At 38.3% G+C, this 22,162-nt stretch overlaps 1 long non-coding RNA gene across 2 annotated transcripts in view; it reads left to right on the top strand.

The window, feature by feature from the left end:
* The window catches only part of LOC109499620, a 148,566-nt gene extending 133,515 nt beyond the window's left edge, over positions 1 to 15,051 (top strand). For both annotated transcript variants that reach the window (XR_006597667.1, XR_006597666.1), the window contains 2 exons: positions 11,060 to 11,108; positions 14,992 to 15,051. This is a non-coding gene — a long non-coding RNA (uncharacterized LOC109499620). The remainder of the gene's footprint in view (positions 1 to 11,059; positions 11,109 to 14,991) is intronic.
* Positions 15,052 to 22,162: the final 7,111 nt, after the last annotated feature.

Genomic DNA, 22,162 nt, shown 5'->3' on the forward strand with positions numbered 1-22,162 from the left:
AGAGCATGAACGGGGGAGGGGCAGAGAGAGAGGGAGACACAGAATCGGAAACAGGCTCCAGGCTCTGAGCCATCAGCCCAGAGCCTGACGCGGGGCTTGAACTCACGGACCGCGAGATCGTGACCTGGCTGAAGTAGGACGCTTAACCGACTGCGCCACCCAGGTGCCCCGAGGATTAATTTTTTAAATGAAATCCTGCTCTCAACAATACATTGTTGGGGTGCCTGGGTGGCTCAGTCAGTTAAGCGTCAGACTTCAGCTCAGGTCATGAGCTCATGGTTCACAAATGTGAGCCCCGCGTCAGACTCTACTGACAGCTCAGAGACTGATTTGGATTCTGTATCTTCCTCTCTCTCTCTGCCTCTTCCCCCACTTGCACTCCTTCTCTCTATCTCTCACAAATAAATAAGTATTAAAAAAATTTAAAAAAATTACATTGTTAAGGTAATAAAAAGCTAATATAGGGTTTGGGATAAAATATTAATTTTAATTTTTATTTAAATTTCAGTTAGTTCAATACAGTGTAATATTAGTTTCCAGTGTACAACATAATGATTCCACATTTCCATACAACACTTGATGCTCATCACAAGTGCAATCCTTAATCGATGTCACCTATTAAGTCCATCCCCCCACTCACCTCCCCTCTGACAATCATCAATTGTTCTTTTTTTTTTTTTTAATTTTTTTTTCACGTTTTTATTTATTTTTGGGACAGAGAGAGACAGAGCATGAACGGGGGAGGGGCAGAGAGAGAGGGAGACACAGAATCCGAAACAGGCTCCAGGCTATCAGCCCAGAGCCTGACGTGGGGCTCGAACTCATGGACCACGGGATCGTGACCTGGCTGAAGTTGGGCGCTTAACCGACTGCGCCACCCAGGCGCCCCTCATCAATTGTTCTTGATAGTTAATAGTCTGTTTCTTGGCCTCTCTCTCTCCTCCCCCCCCCACCTTTGCTCATTTGTTTCTTAAATTCCACATATGAGTATTTGTCTTTTTTGGACTCACTTATTTCACTTAGCATAATACTCTAGCTTCATCCATGTCATTGCAAATGGCAAAATTTCGTTCTTTTTTATGATTGAGTAATATTCCATTATATATACATATATCATATATAATAATATATAATATTCCATTATAATCCATATATATATATATATATATATATATATATATATATAACTCCAATATAATAACACACACACACACACACACACACACACACACACATACACAGCTAAGGTCATATCCAAAATCTATAAAGAACTTACAAAACTCAACAACCAAAAAATGAATAATCCAATTAAAAATGGGCTACACACACACACACACACACACACACACACACCACAACTTTGTCCATTCTTCAGTCAGTGGACACTTGAGCTGTTTCCATAATTTGGCTGTTGTAGATAATGCTGCTATAACCATAGGAATGCATATATCCTTTAGTATTAGTGCTTTTGTATTCTTTGGGTAAATTGAGGACAGAGTTAGAGTGGGAAGGAGCTTCTGTTCTGGGTCAGATGTGCACTTTGAGAAAGGTAGTATCATTTGGCAGCACTAATTTAGGGGAGTATAGGAAGCCCTGCCTAGTTATAAGCCTTCTGTCACCCTCATCTTCCTGAAGGAAGTATGAAAAGCTAGAAGACATAGGGAAGATTCTAATTTTCCTGAACGAATTCTTGAGTAGGTTTTGGGTGAGTGATTGAGATTGGGGAGGGAGTACAGGTAAGAAAAGAGACTCAGAGTGTTCTCATCTGACAGAAAATAAATGTTCCTGTTCGAAAGGCAGTGATAGGAGAACTAAGGGATGTAGGGATAATATAAGGACCATGGGATGGTTTAGAACCAATAGAATAAAACTACATAATTTCTGAGGACGAGAGAGAGTAAGATGAACACCTAGTATCTAAGATGGGAGAGGATTATAGCTTTGTAGAAGAATCTTCAATATTATTCTAACTACAGGAAGGAAATAATTAGAACATAGATGAACAAATCATGAGGGTGAAAGACATTAAATTGAGGCCATTTCCCCTGGATTTGTTCGCTGTCTCTATTGACCTTCCCCAACTCTGCCCTTCTTCCCTACCATGAAAATTTCTTTTCACTTACCTGGCTTAATCACCAACCCAAAAATATGTTTCTCAGGATACTCTGTACATCTCTCTTCTCCTCTTGAGCCCCATCTGAAATACCTAAACCTACTACCTAGAAGCTTCATTCAGGCCATTCAGTTGTCTTCCTCCCTGTACTACAACCAACAGGGATATGAGAGTGACATAAGGACATGGGACAGCAGTGAGTGGACTCTAGACTGCACGTTGCTTTTCTCTTTTTATATGATAGTAATAAAGACCTCACATGACTGTAAAGATAGTATTTAATCCAGATATTTATATGTTTATATGAGCATGAGGACACACACACACACACACACACACACACACACACACACACACCTAAAAGCCCTCTGAAGAAAGACTACCTTTCTTCTTCCTTTTATTGTTTTTATTGTTATTTTCAAAATAACAGCATATAGTAGAGATTTAAATGAAACATTCTCATACCAACTTCACAGGGTTACATATTTACCTTCTTTAGAATAAGGATTGTGTATATCTGCTACCTCTACAATTTTTTGCAGTCTGACATAATTAATCCTACAGTTTATGGAAAATCTACCCTGGATGTTGAGAGTAGTTGATTTTTCTTCTACATCTCAAGCACCATAAATGTTTATAACCTGTCCATGCAAAAAGCTACCTCAGATATTTACAATCATCAAGTTTGTTTTCTCCAAGATATACCCATGCGTTAAATGCTGTCAGCACACAAAACTAAATTAGAACTCCAAATAGGTGTTCTAGGCAAGAACTTATTGTTTTCTTCTGCACATTCACCACATATGTAAAACCTTGAGAGCTCAATAAATAGGGAGACAAAACCCGTGTTTGGGGCTCTTATCCTTTGCCGGACATTAGCGTCTCTTGTATCAATTCTGCATCCGCTCTCTTGCTGACAAGAGAGAACTACAGACTCAAAGTCTGCGACAATACTATTGAAAGATGTTAATAAAAGGGGAAACAGTGCAGAATGTATGGGAAGTCTATATTCTCTTCTCAATTTTTCTGTAAATCTAAAACTTTTCTATAAAATAAAGTTCATAATAACAAAACACATTGAAATACCATATATTCACTAGATTGGCTAAAACTAGACACTGTTAATATCAAATATTGGAAAGAATAGAACTCTCATACATTGCTGGATGGAGTGGAAATAGAACACTTTTGAAAATAGTTTGGCAGTCCCAGTCTCATACAAAGTAAATCTATCTATTATCTATCTATCTATCTATCTATCTATCTATCTATCTATCTATCTATCATCATCTATCATCTATCTATCATCTATCTATCGTCTATCTTTCTATCTATCTATCTATCTATCTATCTATCTATCTATCTATCCACTACCAGTTTATTCCCTTTGACTTCCAAATCCATCCTTCTTTGCCTTGCTTTGTAATTTTATAAACTTTCTTGTTTTCCAGCAGACACAATGTTAAGCTTTATTAGTGGAAGGTGGTGGAGGGACACTGCAATGCATATAACAGAAGAAGGTCTTTTCCTATTTCTCACCAGGCTTTTCTCCTTGCTTTCCTGTGGCATGCAGAAGTGCTATTTGAGCTTACTTGCCAGGGAGTTTCAGTGGCGTCCCCGCAGGTGGAACCCTGGTGAATTCCACCATCACTCCAGTTGACTTCACAGAGAGTCTTTTTTTTTTTTAATGTTTGTTTATTTATTTTTGAGAGAGAGACAGAGAGAGAGAGAGAGAGAGAGAGAGAGCACACAAGTGGGGGAGGGGCAGAGAGGGAGAGAGAATCCCAAGCAGGCTCCAAGCTGTCAATGCAGAGCCTCATGCGGGGCTCAAATTAACAAACCATGAGATTGTGACCTGAGCTGAAGTTGGACGCATAACTAACTGAGCCACCCAGGCACCCTGACTTCACAGGGAGTCTTGAAGCAATCCAGCAGTGGTTTTCCAGGGAATTTCAGCCCTCCTATCGACAGTTTCTTGCTTGTCAGACAGGTCCTTCAGCAACTCAGTGAACCTCTCTCTATTCAGTGGGCCACAGTCATGCCATCTCCAGTGAAGTTCGGGGAACTTGGTGGAGCTCTACTCTTCTAAATTTGTTTTTTCTTTAGATATTCTGCTCAGTCTTGGAGGTAGTGGCTACCATCAGATACACTATTTGAATCTTCTTTGGAACTTTCTTTAACCCTTAGTAGCTCACTCTCTGTTACCAGTTAATAATTATTTATATTAATTTCTTCCAGTAAAATTGCATGGGTTTTGGACATTATAAAAACTACTCACCATTAAAATGAATAAGTTACTAATAATAGGTAGCAGTGTAAAAAAGCATTAAAAGGGGGGCGGTGGAAGCCAGGCTAAAGGAGAGTGATTCTATTCACAATGAAACTATGGAATTGACAGAATGAATCTCTAGTGACAGAAAGCAGATTTGTAGGTGACTGGGTTCATGGATGGAAGATTGACACAAACAAAGGTCATGGAAAACTTTTAAGATGATGGGTGTATGTATGTTGATTGGGCAGTGTTTACATACAGACCATATTTGTCAAAATTCTTAGAATTATACACTTAAAAGAGCATTCTTTTGAGCTGTAATTAAACCTCTATAAAATTGATTTAAAAAGTAAAATTTAAAAAGACTAAAGTGACAAAAGACTCACTAGAAAAAAATAAGCAGAACATCAATGATCTATTCACAATAATGTATAAAATTTTCTCTACATTTGACAACATATACAAGCTGACTCATAACATGTATGTAAACAAACTATAGTGAGATATATTTTCTTATCATTCCACATTGAAAAAATTAAAATATGTGACAAAAATGTGACAACATCAATGCTAGTGGGGATTTAATTGGTACAACCCTAATGAAGGAAAATTTACAATATCTAACAAAATTGCATGTAAATTTATCTTTCAAACAAGCAATCCCCCTTCCATGAATTTACTATATCTCCAGCAATACAAAGATGATTTTGTACAGTTATTTACTGCAATGCCTTTTGTAATGGTAAAATATTCAACCAACCTAAATGCCTACACACTGGAATAGTTCACTGAACTGTGGAACATCCACACAATAGAGCCCTCTGCAGTTTAAAAAAAAATGAGGAAAGTATCAGAACTGATGATGGAGAGATTTCCAGGATATATGGTTACATGAAAAGAAGCTAGTCTATCTAAAGTATGCTATTTTTTTGTGTAAAAAATGAAGGCAAATATATATGTTTTTGAAAAAAGAAAAATAGTGTTAAATAACAATAATTCAAACAAGTAAATTTAAAAGATACAATTGGTTTTATTAATTGATTCATGAATCAAGCAGCATCGCATCTAACAACAATAGGGGAGGTCCAAAGGGCTACCAGAAACGTTTTTAAAGGTAGAGAAGGAATGGAAAAAAGGAAATTATTAGCAAAGAATCCAGTTTTAGGCTAGGTTACCCTCCTGGCAGGAATGAAAGGGTATATCAGTAAACTTCGTAGTGCTGAACAGGAAATTTCATGCTAACAGGTTAAAGATTACATTTCTGGGGGACTGAACTCTCAGTTAAGTTAGCTATTAAGTCATGGCTTACTGACTTAGAGCCTTAAACTAAGTGACACCACTTTGGGCCTACAGTTTTCCTTCTAAAGCCCGTCTCCCTTTTTATAAACACTCAGTTTGTCACTTAAAAGATTTTTGTTTGATTTACAATGCCCAGGTCACCTTGAGTTTTTAAAAGGACAACTCTATCTCTGTCTTTAAGCATAATTTCTTCAATGTTTTGAAGGTACACTATTTCCCAGGCAGGGTGTAAATATTCATGCTTATGTTCTTTTAGGTTTTTCTTTTCCTCTTAACTTTTTTTTAATTTTTAAATTTGATTTTAATTCCAGTATACAATGTTATATTAGTTTCAGGTATACAATATAGTGATTCAACAATTCATATATCACCCACTGCTTCTTACACAAAGTGCACTCCTTAATCCCCATCACCAGTTAACCCACCCACCACCCACTTCCCACTGGTAACCATCAGTTTGTTCTCTATAGTTAAGAGTTTGTTTCTTGGTTTGTCTCCCTCTCTCCCTTATTTTTTTTCCATTGCTTGTTTTATTTTGTTTGTTTCTTAGATTTCACATATGAGTGAAATCATATGATACTTATCTTTCACTGACTGATCTATTTCACCTAGCATTATATTTCATGTCATTACAAATGGCAAGATCTCATTCTTTTTTATGGCTGAATAATATTCCATTGTGCATATATACCATACCTTCTTTACCTATTCATCCATCCATGGACACTTGGATTGCTTCCATAATTTGGCTATGTAAACATAGGGGTGCATCTATGCCTTTGAATTAGTGTTCTTGTTATTCTTTGGATAAATACCCAGTACTGTGATTGCTGGATCACAGGGTAGTTCTCTTTTTAATTTTTTGAGGAAGCTCCATACTGTTTTCCAGAGTACTACACCAGTTTCCATTCCCCCCAATAGTATAAGAGTTTTCCTCTTCTCCACCTCCTCACCAATATCTGTTTTGTCTTGTGCTTTTGGTTTCAGCCATTCTGGCAGGTATGAGGTGATATCTCATTGTAGTTTTGATTTACATGTCCCTAATGGTCACTGATGTCGAACATCTTTTCATTTGTCTGATGGCCCTTTGGATGTCTTCCTTGGAAAAATATCTATCTATTCATGTCTTCTGCCCATTTCTTCATGGGATTATTTGTTTTGGAGTGTTGAGTTGTATATGTTCTCTATATATTTTGGATACTAACCCTTTATCAGATATGTCATTGCAAATACCTTCTCCCATTCCATAGGTCGCCTTTTACTTTTGTCGATGGTCCCTTCAGTGCAGAAGCTTTTTATTTTGACAAAGTCCCAAAAGCTCATTTTTGCTTTTGTTTCCCTTGCCTCAAGAGACATATCTAGAAAGAAGGTTTTTGGAATACAGGTTTTTGGAATATAGTTTTTGGAATACAGGTATTTCACCTCTTAGGTTTGGTTTATTCTCAGGTATCTTATTGTTTTTGGTGCAATTGTAAATGGGATTAATTCCTTAATTTCTTTCTGCTGCCTCATTATTGATGTATAGAAATGCAACATATTCCTCTACATTTATTTTGTATCCTACAACTTTCCTGAATTCATGTATCAGTTGAACAAATTTTTGGTGGAGCTTTGCAGGTTTTCTATATAGAGTACCATGTCATCTGCAAATAGGGAAAGTTTTACTTCTCCCTTATCTATTGGATGCTTTTTATTTCTTTTTGTCATCTGCTGCTGTGGGTAGGACTTCCAGTACTATATTGAATAAAAGCAGCGAGAGTGAACATCCCTGTCTTGCTCCTGAATGTAGAGGAAAAGCTCTTACTTTTTCCCCATTGAGGATGATGTTACTTGTGGGTTTTTCATATATGGCCTTTATTATGTTGAGGTATGTTCACTCTAAAACTACTTTGTTGAGATTTTTTTTTCATGAATGATGTTGTACTTTGTCAAGTGGTTTTTCTGCATGTCTTGAAATGATCACATGGTTCTTATCCTTTTATTAATGTGATGCATCATGTTGATTGATTTGCAAACATTGAACCTCCCTTACAACCAAGGAATAAATCCCACTTGATCATAATAAATGATTTTTTTAATGTATTGTTGGATTCGGTACTTACATTTTATTGAGAATTTTTGCATCCGTGTTTATTGGTGATGTTGGCCTATAGTTCTCTTTTTTACTGGAGTCTTTATCTGGTTTTGGTATCAGGGTAATGCTGGCCTCATTGAATGAATTTGAAAGTTTTACTTCCATTTCTATAATTTTGGACTAGTTTGAGAAGAATAGGTATTAATTCTTCTTTAAATATTTGATAGAATATGCCTGTGAAGCCATCTGGCCCTGGACTTAGTTTGTTGGGAGATTTTTGCTTACTGATTCAATTTCTTTGCTGGTTATCAGTCTGTTCAAGTTTTTTTTTTTTTATTTTTTTCCTTTTTCAGTTTTGGTACGTTTTGTTTCTAGGAATTTGCCCATTTCTTCCAGGTTGTCCATTGTGTTGGCATATAGTTTTCCGTAACATTGTATTATAATTTTTTTGTATTTCTGTGGTGTTGGTATTTATTTCTCCTCTCTCATTTGTGATTTCAATTATCTGGATCCTTTCTTTTTTCTTTTTGATAAGTCTGGTTAGAGGTTTATCAATTTTACTAATTTTTTTCAAAGAGCAGCTCCTGGTTTCATTGATGTATTTTATTTTTATCATTTTTTTAAAAGTTTCTATATAATTTCTTTCTGCTCTAATATTTATTATTTCCTTCCTTCCACTGGCTTTAGGCTTCAATTGTTGTTTTTTTACTAGCTCTTTTAGATGTAAAATTAGGTTGTTCATTTGAGGCTTTCCTTGCTTCTTAAAATAAGCCTGTATTGCTATATACTTCCCTCTTAGAACAGCTTTTGCTGAATCCCAAAGGTTTTGGACAGTTGTGTTTTCATTTTCATTTGTTTCCTTGTAATTTTATATTTCTTCTTTGATTTCTTGGTTGACTGATTAATTATTTAGTAGTGTGTTGTTTCACCTCCATGTATTTGTGGTCTTTCCGAATTTTTTCTTGTGGTTGACTTCTAGTTTCATAATGCTGTGGTCAGAAAAAAATGCATTGTATGGTTGCAGTCTTCTTGTACTTATTGAGGCCTGATTGGTGACCTAATTATGTGATCTATTCTGAAGAATGGCCCATTGAAAATAATGTGTATTCTGCTGTTTTGAGATGGAATGCTCTGAATTTATCTGTTAATTACATCTGGTCTAGTGTGTTATTCAAAGCCATTATTTCCTTGTTTATTTTTGGTTTATATTGTCTGTGCATTGATGTAAGTGGGGTGTTAAAGTCCCCTACCTTTACTGTATTATCAGTAAGTTTCTTTATTTTTTTAAATTTGTTTATTTATTTATTTTGAGAGAGAGAGCACACAAGCAGGGTAGGAGCAGAGAGAGAGGGAAGAGAGGGAATCCCAAGCAGGCTCCATGCTGTCAACACAGAGTTCAATGTGGGGCTCAGACCCACAAACCATGAGATCATGACCTAAGCTGAAATCAAGAGTTGGAAGAAGGGATGCCTGGGTGGCTCAGTCACTTAAGCTTCTGACTTGTGCTCAGGTCATGATCTCGTGGTTGGCGGGTTTAAGCCCCGCATCAGGCATTGTGCTTTCAGCTCAGCCTGGAGCCTACTTCACCTGGAGCCTGCTTTAGAATCTGTGTCTCTCTCTCTTCCTGCCCCTCCCCCTCTCATGTTTTCTCTCTCTCTCTGTCTCTCAAAAACAGATAAACTTTAAAAAAATTTCTTTAAGGAGTCATATACTTAACTGACTGAGCCACCCAGGCACTCCTCTTTATGTTTGTTTTTAATTATTTTATATATTTGGGGGCTTCCATGCTGGGTGATTATGATATAGTACCCTTCTTTATCTCTTGTTACAATCTTTGGTTCAAAGTCTAAAAAAATAATGTCTAGTTTCTCTGATATACATGTCACTACTCCCACTTTCTTTTGACATCCTTGCATGATAAATGTTTCTCCATCCCCTCACTTTCTTTTTTTCAATGTTTATTGATTTAAAAAAATGTAATGTTTATTTTTGAGAGAGAGACAGAGTGAGTAGGGAAGGAGCAGAAACAGGGGGAGACACCGAATCTGAAAAATGCTCCAGGCTCCAAGCTGTCAGCACAGAGCCTGACCTGGGGCTCAAACCCATGAAGTACGAGATCATGACCTGAGCCAAAGTCAGACGCTTAACCAACTGAGCCACCCAGGAGCCCCATGTTTATTTATTTTTTAGAGAGAGAGAAAGAACAGGGTAGAGAGAGAAGGAGAAGAGAGAATCCCCAGCAGGCTCTGCACCATCAGTGCAGAGCCCACCATAGGGCTCAAATCCACGAACTGTGAGATCATGCCCTGAACCAAAATCAAGAGTCAGACACTCAGCTGACTGAACCACCCAGGAGCCCCTCCATCCCTTCACTTTCAATCTTCAGGTGTCTTTAGGTCTAAAATGAGCCTTTTATAGGGAGTCTATAGATGGGTCTTTTTTTTTTATCCATTTTGACACCCCATGTCTTTGGAGCATTTAGTCCACTTCTATTCAAAGTAATTATTGACAAATATGTAGTTAGTGCCATTTTATTACTTGTTTTGTCATTGTTTCTGGAAATTTTCTCTGATCCTTTCTTGTATTTGTCACTTTTGGTCTTTCCTTTCCACTCAAAGATTCCCCTTTAATTCTCGTAGGACTGGTTTGGTGGTAATGAAGTCCTTATGTTTCTGTTTATGTGGGAAAGTCTTTACCTCTTCTATTCTTAAGGATAGCTTTGCTGGATAGAGCATTTTTAGCAGCACATTTTTCCCATTCAGCACTTTGAATATAGCATGTCATTCCTTTCTGGCTTGCCATGTTTCTATTCAGAAACCTGTAGCTAGCCTTAAGGTCTTCTTTGTAAGTTAAGGACTTCTTTTGTCTTATTGCTATTAAGATTTTTTTTCTTTATCACTCTATTTTGCAAATTTAGTTACAATATATCTTGTTGTTGGCCTGCTTTTGTTGATTTTCTGTTCTTTGTGCCTCCGAGATCTGCATTTCTGTTCCTTCACCAGCTAAGGAAATAATCTCTTATTATTTCCTCAAATAAATTGTCTGCTCCCTTATCTCTCTTCTTCTGGGACTCCTACAATATGTTATGTTTGATGGAGTTACTGAGTTCCCTATGTCCATTCTCATGTTTGGTTATTATTCTCTCTCTTTTGTTCAGCTTCATAGCTCTCCATTATTTTGTCTTCCATGTCACTAATTTGCTCCTCTGCTTCTTCCAACCTGCTGTTTATTGATTCAAACCTGTTTTCAACCTCATTTATTATATTCTTTATCTCAGATTGATTCTTTTCTTCTCTTTCAGCTCAATGGTAAGAGTCTCCATGATGTCTTCTATTCTTTTCTCAAGCCCAGTGAGTATCCTTATGATTATTGCTTTAAAGTCTCCATCAGGCATGTTACTTATATCTGCTTCACTTACACCTCTCACCTAGTGATCTTACCTAGTTCTTTCATTTGGGATAAATTCCTCTGCCTTGACATTTTATCTATGTCTCTGCCTTCTTTGTGTTAGAAAAGCCTGTTATGTTTCCTGCTCTTGAAAACAATGGCTTTATGAAGAAGAGGTCCAGGGCCTGGATCTTCAGGGAATGTTTCTGTTGTATGCCGTTATGCCGTGCATGCTCTGCTCTTGTGTTTTTTCTGCTCTATCCTTCAGGCCAGTTGTCTGCAGAGACTCCCCTTAACTGCTGTGGGCAGTGCTTGGTTCCTGGCCTGAATGTGTTAAGTTTTAATTAAGTGTGCTCTGGTCTGCTTGACAAATGACACCTGATACTAATTCCACAGGAAATGAGGCCCTGCAGAACTCTCTGATCAGATGTGATTGGGGCAGGGGTTTGTGTTGGTCCTTTGAAGGAATGGCTTGCTGCACTGGGACTGAGGATAGCTTGAATGAGTAGTGTGGTCCTGCCAGAGCACAGGGGCATGGGGGCTCTGTGTAATCAAGTTAGGCAGCCAGTGTTAGTGCTGCACTGCTTCCTGCAAGTGGCTTTGTGTTTGTGCTGGGGGAGGGGGGAAGGAGATGGTGCCAGTCAGATCCTTTATGCACAGAGAGGTGTCTCTGAACACTTGCTCTCAGTGCAGTGCTTCCAGAAAATTAAATAATCTCTCCCCTGTGTGCCTCGGATGATTTTCAGTTTGCTATTCCCATGCTGTCTATCCCCCCACATTGTTTGCCTGCCTTCTCTTCTCTAAGAGCAGCACAGTGCCCTCCAGGCTCTATCTCAGCCAAGCCTGCTTGATGTGAAATGTTGGGGTTCAGGAGCAAACAGTCAAGAAAGAATTCTTGAGATGTCTTTGCTGCAAAAAGTGTCGTTTTATTAAAGCAAGGGTACAAAACCCGTGGGTAGAAAAAGCTGCACTGGAGTTGTGAGGAGTGACTAATTATATACTTTCAAGTTGCAAGGGGATTAGGAATAGTTAAGTCTCTAAGGAAGCAAGGTTTCCAGGACCTTGAGGGGCTAGCTGTTGTTAGGAAAAGGTCATTTACTACTGTCTAGTAAAAGGTTAGTCATGAGACACTTCACATGCATATCAATTTGGCCATATGATTGGAGGATGATTGCTAACATATATCTTAGAGGGTGGGGGTGGGTAGAGATAAAAGAAGTTTCCAAAGGGATTTTTATAGGATCTTGGAGGTGGGGCTAATATCAAGCTAAGGTTGCCTTTTGCCTCTAGCAAAGTGTTAATGTGAAGGCAAATAAGCACCTTGAGGAATATCACTCTGCCTATCTCAAGTACTTGTAAGTACTTGGCTGTACTTGGGCTGCAAGTTGTAAGGAAGTTTTTTTTCTCCCTGCACCATCACCCCCACTTTGGCCTTTGGTCTCCACATCAAGCTGACCTTTAAAACTCCTGGCTTTACTACCATCTGGTCCTGAATTCACACCGACCCTTCACCTGTTTGGCTTTGTCTCTTCCACAAAAGCTGAGATTTTGGGGGGATGGTTGTCAGTTTCCCAGAGTGTGGTGCTTTTCTAGGTGGATCATTTATGATGTGTGGTTCCCGCTGATTCAGGTGAGGAAAATACCATTCTGACACTCTCCCAGAGGTAGTACTCTCATAAGGGCTTTTAATAAACGAGAAAGAGATGTGAGTAGGTCCCAAGAGCTCCCATGGCTGAAGATTCAAGGGTCCAGGCCCTAAAGGTAAATTGTCTCAAGACCACATAGAGATCAGCACAGATGCTTTCCAGGAGGGATGACATTAAGTTCTCTGAGCAGTAGCTCCTCAGTGTCATGTATACCAGCAGGCAATCTTCCTGGAGCAACACAACATTGCTTGATTTCAGTAAGAATTTAAGACTGCTTGTAGGGACTACAAGGAGGGAGTCCACATGTGAGAAGTCCTCCTGCAATCACTTCAGTCATCTCAAGGACTTCCTATATATCTGAGTCGATGGGTTCGTGTCCACTTGTTCCATTCTTCCTTACGATTCTGTGGAGACTGAGTATGACCCAGCCCTAACAATAAGCTCCTTTCCAGGACCCCAACAGAAGCAGAACAATTGCTGCTGCTGCTGTTCCTCTTGGTGGGGAGAAGGGAGCATGGACCTGGGAACCATTAGGTCCAGGACAGGGTGCCATTAAGGCAAATCCTTCCAGCAGGAATAGCTAGTTAGCAAATTCACTGAGTACTTCTCTATTTACATTTGTGTGCTCAGGAACTTTCCACATTATGCCTTCAAAATAGGTGTCAACCCACGATTGTGCGGACGATTGTGCGGACGGGCCCATTTCTACCTTGTGAAATAGATGATATAGAATTTAAAAATACTCATGTAAACATAAAGCATTTATTATTGTTATAATCAAGGCATAATCTCTGAAAACAATTGGCCTTGAAAATGGAAATAGAAGCAGAACCATTATTCATGAGTTTACAGTTTGTTCTTTTGTGTTCAGATTTCACGTTTCACACACAGCATCTACCACAAGATAGACTTTATTATGCAAGAAGAAGAAGAAGAAAATTAGAAGTCACAAATCATGGCTTAACTACCTCACTAGTTACCTGACTTCAGACCCATTACTTACTCACTGAGAACCCATGGGTTGTTTGTCTGTTTTCTCTCCAGAAGCAGGCCTGTACCCTCAGGGCTCTATCCCAGCCAAACCTGTTGAAGCCAAAACTTCAGTCTTTAAGCCCCACTGGCTACAAGAACTCAAGAAATTCGGCTTGTTTTCCAAGCCAATGGCTTTGGGGAAATGTTCTTCTTCTGCCTTCTCCTGTGTGCTCCTCTCTCTCTCTCTCTTTCTGTCTCTCTCTCTCTGTTTCTCTCATCTTTCTCTCTCTCTCACCCTTCTCCACAACCATGACTCCCTCCTCTCTGAAGCACCTATGATCCATTTCTCTCCTAAACCACATTTCTGCTTTTCCTACCATCGTTAATGTGGCCTTTTCTCTCTTTAGTTGTGGAGTTTATTCTGACAGCCTTCAGGTTGATTTCTGGGGTATTTAGAATGATTTGATAGTTATCTAAATGTGTTCATGGGATCACGCAAGCCTAGGGTCCTCCTATTCCACTGCCATCGTTCCCCAGCTGTCTGCCCCCCCTTGATCAGACTCTCATCTTAACTGAGAAATGATCAAAATATAAGGCATTAAGCACATCTAATGGCTAACACTCTGAAATTGTTTTTTCTTTTTCTTTTTTTAAATTTACATCCAAATTAGCATATAGTGCCACAATGATTTCAGGAGTAGATTCCTTAGTGCCCCTTACCCATTTATCCCATCCCCCCTCCCACAACCCCTCCTGTAACCCTCAGTTTGTTCTCCATATGTATGAGTCTCTTCTGTTTTGTCCCCCTCCCTGTTTTTATATTATTTTTGTTACACTTCCCTTATGTTCATCTGTTTTGTCTCTTAAAGTCCTCACATGAGTGAAGTCGTATGATTTTTGTCTTTCTCTGACTGACTGATTTCACTTAGTATGATACCCTCCAATTCCATCCACGTCGTTGCAAATGGCAAGATTTCATTCTTTTTGATTGCCAAGTAAGACTCCATTGTATATATATACCACATCTTCCTTATCCATTCATCCATCGACGGACATTTGGGCTTTTTCCATACTTTGGCTATTGTTGATAGTGCTGCTATAAACATGGGGGTGCATGTGTCCCTTTGAAACAGCACACTTGTATCCCTTGGATAAATGCCTAGCAGTGCAATTGCTGGGTCGTAGTTCTATTTTTAGTTTTTTGATGAACCTCCATACTGTTTTCCAGAGTGGCTGCACCAGCTTGCATTCCTGCCAACAATGCAGAAGAGATCTTCTTTCTCCGCATCCTCGCCAACATCTGTTGTTGCCTGAATTGTTAATGTGAGCCATTCTGACAGGTATGAGGTGGTATCTCATTGTGGTTTTGATTTGTATTTCCCTCATGATGAGTGATGTTGAGCTTTTTTTCATGTGCTGGTTGGCCGTCTGGATGTCTTCTTTGGAGAAGTGTCTATTCATGTCTTTTGCCCATTTCTTCACTGGATTATTTGTTTTTTGGGTATTGAGTTTGATAAGTTCTTTATAGATTTTGGATACTAACCCTTTACCTGATATGTCATTTGCAAATATCTTCTCCCATTCTGTCGATCGCCTTTTAGTTTTCTTGATGGTTTCCTTTGTTGTGCAGAAGCTTTTTATTTTGAAGAGGTCCCAGTAGTTCATTTTTGCTTTTGTTTCCCTTGCCTCCAGAGACGTGTTGCATAAGAAGTTGCTGCGGCCAAGATCAAAGAGGTTTTTGCCTGCTTTCTCCTCAAGGATTTTGATGGTTTCCTGTCTTACCTTTAGGTCTTTCATCCATTTTGAGTTTATTTTTGTGTATGGTGTAAGAAAGTGGTCCAGGTTCATTCTTCTGCATGGTGCTATCCAGTTTCCCAGCACCACTTGCTGAAAAGACTGTCTTTATTCCATTGGATGTTCTTTCCTGCTTTGTCAAAGATGAGTTGGTCATACATTTGTGGGTCCATTTCTGGGTTCTCTATTCTGTTCCATTGATCTGAGTGTCTGTTCTCGTGCCAGTACCATACTGTCTTGATGATTACAGCTTTGTAGTATAGCTTGAAGTCTGGGATTGTGATGCCTCCTGCTTTGGCTTTCTTTTTCAAGATTGCTTGGGCTATTCGGGGTCTTTTCTGGTTCCATACAAATTTTAGGATTATTTGTTCTAGCTCTGTGAAGAATGCTGGTGTTATTTTGATAGGGATTGCATTGAATATGTAGATTACTTTGGGTAGTACCGACATTTTAACAATATTTGTTCTTCCTATCCAGGGGCATGGAATCTTTTCCCATTTCTTTGTGTCTTCTTCAATTTCTTTCATAGGTTTTCTATAGTTTTTAGTGTATAGATTTTTCACCTCTTTTGTTAGATTTATTCGTAGGTATTTTATGGTTTGCAGTGCAATTGTAAATGGGATCAATTCCTTGATTTCTCTTTCTGTCACTTCATTGTTGGTGTATAGAAATACAACTATTTTCTGTGCATTGATTTTATATCCTGCAACTTTGCTGAATTCATGAATCAGTGCTAGCAGTTTTTTTGGTGGAATCTTTAGGGTTTTCCATATAGAGTATCAGGTCATCTGTGAACAGTGAAAGTTTGACCTCCTCCTGGCGATTTGGATGCCTTTTATTTCTTTGTGTTGTCTGATTGCAGAGGCTAAGACTTCCAATACTATGTTGAATAACAGTGGTGAGAGTGGACATCCCTGTCTTGTTCCTGACCTTAGGGGGAAAGCTCTCAGTTTTTCCCCATTATAATATTAGTGTTGGGTCATTCATATATGGGTTTTATGATCTTGAGGTATGCTCCTTCTATCCCTACTTTCTTGAGGGTTTTTATCAAGAAAGGATGCTGTACTTTGTCAAATGCTTTCTCTGCATCTATTGAGAGGCTAATGTAGTTCTTGTCCTTTCTTTTATTGATGTGATGAATCACATTAATTGTTTTGAATATATTGAACCAGCCCTGCATCCCAGGTATAAATCCCACTTGGTCATGGTGAATAATTTTTTTAATGTATTGTTGGATCCGGTTGGCTAATATCTTGTTGAAGATTTTTGCATCCATGTTCATCAGGGAAACTGGTCTATAGCTCTACTTTTTAGTGGGGTCTCTGTCTGGTTTTGGAATCAAGGTAATACTGGCTTCATAGAAAGAGTTTGGAAGTTTTCCTTCCATTTCTATTTTTTGGAACAGTTTTAAGAGAATAAGTGTTAACTCTTCCTTAAATGTTTGGTAGAATTCCCCTGGAAAGCTATCTGGCCCTGGACTCTTGTTTTTTGACAGACTTTTGATTACTAATTCGATTTCCTTACTGGTTATGGGCTTGTTCAAATTTTCTATTTCTTCCTGTTTCAGTTTTGGTAGTGTATATTTTTCTAGGAATTTGTCCATTTCTTCCAGATTGCCCATTTTTTGGCATATAATTGCTCATAATATTCTCTTATTATTGTTTTTATTCTGCTGTGTTGGTTGTGATCTCTCCCCTTTCATTCTTGATTTTATTTATTTCGGTTCTTTCCTTTTTCTTTTTGATTAGACTGACTAGTGGTTTATCAATTTTGTTAATTCTTTCAAAGAACCAGCTTCTGGTTTCATTGATCTGGCCTATTGTTTTTTTTTTGTTTTTTTTTTTTTTGGTTTCAATAGCATTAATTTCTGCTGTAATCTTTGTTATTTCCCATCTTCTGCTGGTTTTGGGTTTATTTGCTGTTCTTTTTCCAGCTCCTTAAGGCATAAGGTTAGGTTGTGTATGTGAGATTTTTCTTCCTTCCTTAGCAAAGCCTGGATTGCTATATACTTTCCTCTTATGACCACCTTTGCTGCGCCCCAGAGGTTTTGGGTTGTGGTCTATCATTTTCATTGACTTCCATATACTTTTTAATTTCCTCTTTAACTTCTTGGTTAGCCCATTCATTCTTTAGTAGGATGTTTTTCAGTCTCCAAGTATTTGTTACCTTTCCAAATTTTTTCTTGTGATTGATTTTGAGTTTCATAACGTTGTGGTCTGAAAATATGCATGGTATGATCTCGATATTTTTGTACTTACTTAGGGCTGATTTGTGTCCCAGTATATGGTCTATTCTGGAGAACATTCCATGTGCACTGGAGAAGAATGTGTATTCTGCTGCTTTAGGATGAAATGTTCTGAATATATCTGTTAAGTCCATCTGGTCCAGTGTGTCATTCAATGCCATTGTTTCCTTGTTGATTTTTTGATTAGATGATCTGTCCATTGCTGTGAATGGGGTGTTGAAGTCTCCTACTATTATGGTATTATTATCAATGAGTTTATGTTTGTGATTAATTGATTTATATATTTGCTTGCTTCCACATTTGGCACATAAATGTTTACAATTGTTAGGTTTTCATGGTGGATAGACCCCTTGATTATGATATAATGCCCTTCTGCATCTCTTGATACAGTCTTTATTTTAAAGTCTAGATTGTCTGATATAAGTATGGCTACTGTGGCTTTCTTTTGTTGACCATTAGCATGATAGATGGTTTTCCATCCTCTTATTTTCAATCTGAAGGTGACTTTAGGTCTAAAGTGGGTCTCTTGTAAACAGCATATCTACAGATCTTGTTTTCTTATCCATTCTGTTCCCCTATGTCTTTTGATTGGAGCATTGAGTCCATTGACGTTTAGAGTGAGTACTGAAAGATATGAATTTATCGCTATTATGATGCTTGTAGAGTTGGATTTCTGGTGGTGTTCTCTAATCCTTTCTAATCTTTGTTGCTTTTGGTATTTATATATATACATATATATTTTCATCTTTTCTCCCCTCAGAGAGTCCCCCTTAAAATTTCTTGCAGGGCTGGTTTAGTGGTCACAAACTCCTTTAATTTTTGTTTGTCCCCCTATTTCTCTCTCTTCCTCTTCTGGGACCCCTATGATTCTGATGTTGTTCCTTTTTAATGAGTCACTGATTTCTCTAATTCTTAAATCGTTCTCTTTTGCCTTCATCTCCATCTTTTTTTCTGCTTCATTATTCTCTATACATTTGTCCTCTATATCGCTGATTCTCTGTTCTGTCTCATCCAACCTTGCCGCCATCCATGATTGCAGCATCCATCCATGATTGCAGCTCACTTATAGCATTTTTAATTTCATTCTGGCTATTTTTTACTTCTTTTATCTCTGCAGAAAGGGATTCTAATCTATTTTCAACTCCTGCTAGTATTCTTATTATCGTGATTCTAAATTCTGGTTTAGACATCTGGCTTGTATCTGTGTTGGTTAAATCCCTGGCTGTCATTTCTTCATGCTCTTTCTTTTGGTGTGAATTCCTTTGTTTTGTCATTTTGAAGGGAGAAAAGGAATTAATGAGGTAGAAAAATTAAAGTAAAAAAATTAAAAATAAAAAAATATTAAAATTAATAAATTAAACACACACACACACAAATTGAATAAATGATGCTAGATTCTAGGTGTGTTTTGTCTGGGTGTTGAAAGTGGTTTGACAGATTAGAGAAAAAAAGGGGGGGAGAAAAAAATTAAAAAAATTAAAAAAAGGAAATTGAGAATTTGAAAAATGAACACCCTGAAGTAGACTAAAATGAGAAGATAGGAGTAGTAAAATAGAATTTGAAAAACTTTACACAAAAGTAAAGAATAAAGTAGAAAAATTAAGGAAAATTAATAAAAATTAAAAGTAAATATGAATCTTTACTTTTTCTGTATTCAAGAAAAAGAAAAGAAATGAAAAAGAAAAAAGATTAAAAAGGAAAAAGGAAATCGTTTGAAAATTTGAAAGAGTGAATACGCTGTAGTGGACTAAAATAAAATGATGGAAGGAAATAGAATTTGAAAAATTTACATAAAAGCAAAAAATATAGTAAAAAAATTCAAGAGAAATATTTTAATAGAAATTGAAAGTAAAAATGAAGTTTTTCTCTTTCTGCATTCAAGAAAAAGAAAAGAAACAAAAAAGAAAAAAGAAAAAGAAAGAAAAAAGATCATTTGAAAATTTGAAAAGGTGAATACAGTAAAGTAGACTAAAATGAAATGATGGAAGTAAAATAGAATTTGAAAAAGTTTACACAAAAGTAAAAAATATAGTAATAAAAATGAAAGAAAAATATTTTTACTAAAAATTGAAAATAAAAATGAGTTTTTTTCTCTTTCTGTATTCAAGAAAAAGAAAAGAAGTGTCAAAGAGAAAAAAAAGAGCAAAAGAAAATTGGATAGATGGACCTGCTAACAGATTGAAGTAGCACTGAAATTATTTCGTTTTCCCCTAGAAGTCAGTCTATGTAGCGCTTTATAGTCCATAAACCAAGCCGGCCTTGAGACGTGTTCTTGAACGAAGTTGGCCCAGTTGGGCAGGGCTCAGTGTAACGTTTGCGTTCTTCACTAGATGGCGCTGCTAGCCTACTGGGGTGGATTGTTGCTGCGCTTGTAGGTGCGTATGCGCATGTGCAGGAGCAATGAAAATGGCTCCCCCCAGCTGCACAGTCTGTTCTCCTGAATCAGCAATCGCGCATCTGTTTTCTGTCTTCAGCTTTCATCCACTCCCTGCTTTTTCATTTTCCGTGATCAGGCCCTAGGCAGTAGCTCTCTCCCAAGTTTTTTCTCAGTTGCAGCTGTTTTCCCTGGCCCCTTACTTTTGAAGGACTGCGGCTTTGCCCTGTTCCGCCCTTCTGTGGGAGGATCTCACTGAGCATTGGCTGAATGAGCAATGGCCGAATATTGGCTGCACCCAGGAATGTTTGCTGGACCCTGCTACTGCCAGTGCCCTGAGACTATGGCCAGATGTCAGCCCGCCCCAGAAAAAGTTGGCGAGATAGTGTAGCAGCAGCGTTTCAGGGGTTATGGAAAATCACAACACACATCTGGCACCAGGCTTCACCCTTAATGACCTTGTTCCAGCACCAGCGAATGTGGCCCTTCTCTGGGGTCTGCTGGGACCAGGTGGCTTCAACAGTCTCTACCAAATGTCCTTCCAGCAGTGCAACCGCTTTTCCAGACCCCACTCTGCTCCTGGGGATTCGCCCTTCCCACCAGAGCACTGCCAGGTATTGAGCTGCGGAGTTGCAGACTTTGCGCTCCCCTTGTTTACAGTCTTAATGGAATTTAAACCCTCTCCTTTCTCCTTTCTCCCTTTTTAGTTTAGTCACTGCAGCTGTTTCCAATTTTCCACTTTCTCTCCAGCTGCTTTTGGGGAGGGGTGCTTTTCCCATATTCTACCCCCATCTCTGACCTGTCTCCTCTCACAAAAGCACCTCCCTTCCTGCACCTCCTCGCTCCCCAAGTTCACTTCTCCGCGCCGCATACCTGCTGAATTCTGTGGTTCAGGTTGTGCAGATTGTTGTGTTGATCCTGCAGTCAGTTTTCTAGGTGTGTAGGATGGTTTAGTGTTGGTCCGGCTGTATTTCATGGACGTGAGGCACACAAAAAACTCTGAAATTCTTGAAGAATTAAGGAGAAGTACCTGATCACAGACTCATTTACATATTCCTAACCAGGGGAGCAGAAACCTGCCAAAAGGGGTGAATCCTGAATCATGAAAACCTCCTGATAAGTCCTTTCTAACTCATGATGCAAATTTAGTAGAGCTGATCAATGAGATATCTTAATTTTGTTTGCAAAAACTTAGAGGCATGGTTAGATTTCTTTCATAGCCTGAAATAAAAGGTTGCTTCAGATTCCATAGGTTACCCACTCTCCCTTAGCAGTGACCTGGGAGATACAGATAAGGGTGTTATCTTTCTGGACCAATGCCAGAGTAAAAGAAAGGAAAAGAAGGAGAAAGTGTTTTATGTTTAGTTAAAGTATGAAGTCTTGACTCGTTGTCTTGCATGGAAGCAGTCTACCATGAAGTTAGCTACTTTATCTTCCTCATCAATCTGATTTAGAAGTCTCTAGCATCTGTGTGGGACTTCTTGGGTATGTGATGTGTACCCAAGGCTCAGTACCTTCTGTTTTTGCAGCAATGTCTGTCATCAGGAACACTTGATATGGTCCCTTTCAATAAGGTTCAAAGATTTTTCTCTGATGACATTTCCAGAATACCCAATCACTGTGGGGAATAAGCTTAGGAATTCCCTGAGTTTGCACTAATGGGTTAACAAGGCATAAAGAATTAGAAAGCCACAGGATGAACACACCCAAGTTTGGGTAAACAAGATTAGATAAACAGGGCAAAGGCCCTCAGTATAGGGCAATGGTATAGGAATAGAAAAACCTCAGAATGAAAGCATGAAAAATGAGGTAAACAAGATTAGGTATTCAGGGCAGAACCCCCCCCCCCCCAACTTAGTACAATAACAGAAAGCTGCTTTCACAGTATGGAAGGACAAAAACAGGAAAACAGGACTTTAGACCACAGCAGGGTGAGGTTGCCCAGAGCAGAGCTAATTAGCAAAAGAAAGATAATTAGCCTTGTTG

This window comes from Felis catus, chromosome B2, assembly GCF_018350175.1.
Source record: "Felis catus isolate Fca126 chromosome B2, F.catus_Fca126_mat1.0, whole genome shotgun sequence".
NCBI lineage: Eukaryota > Metazoa > Chordata > Mammalia > Carnivora > Felidae > Felis > Felis catus.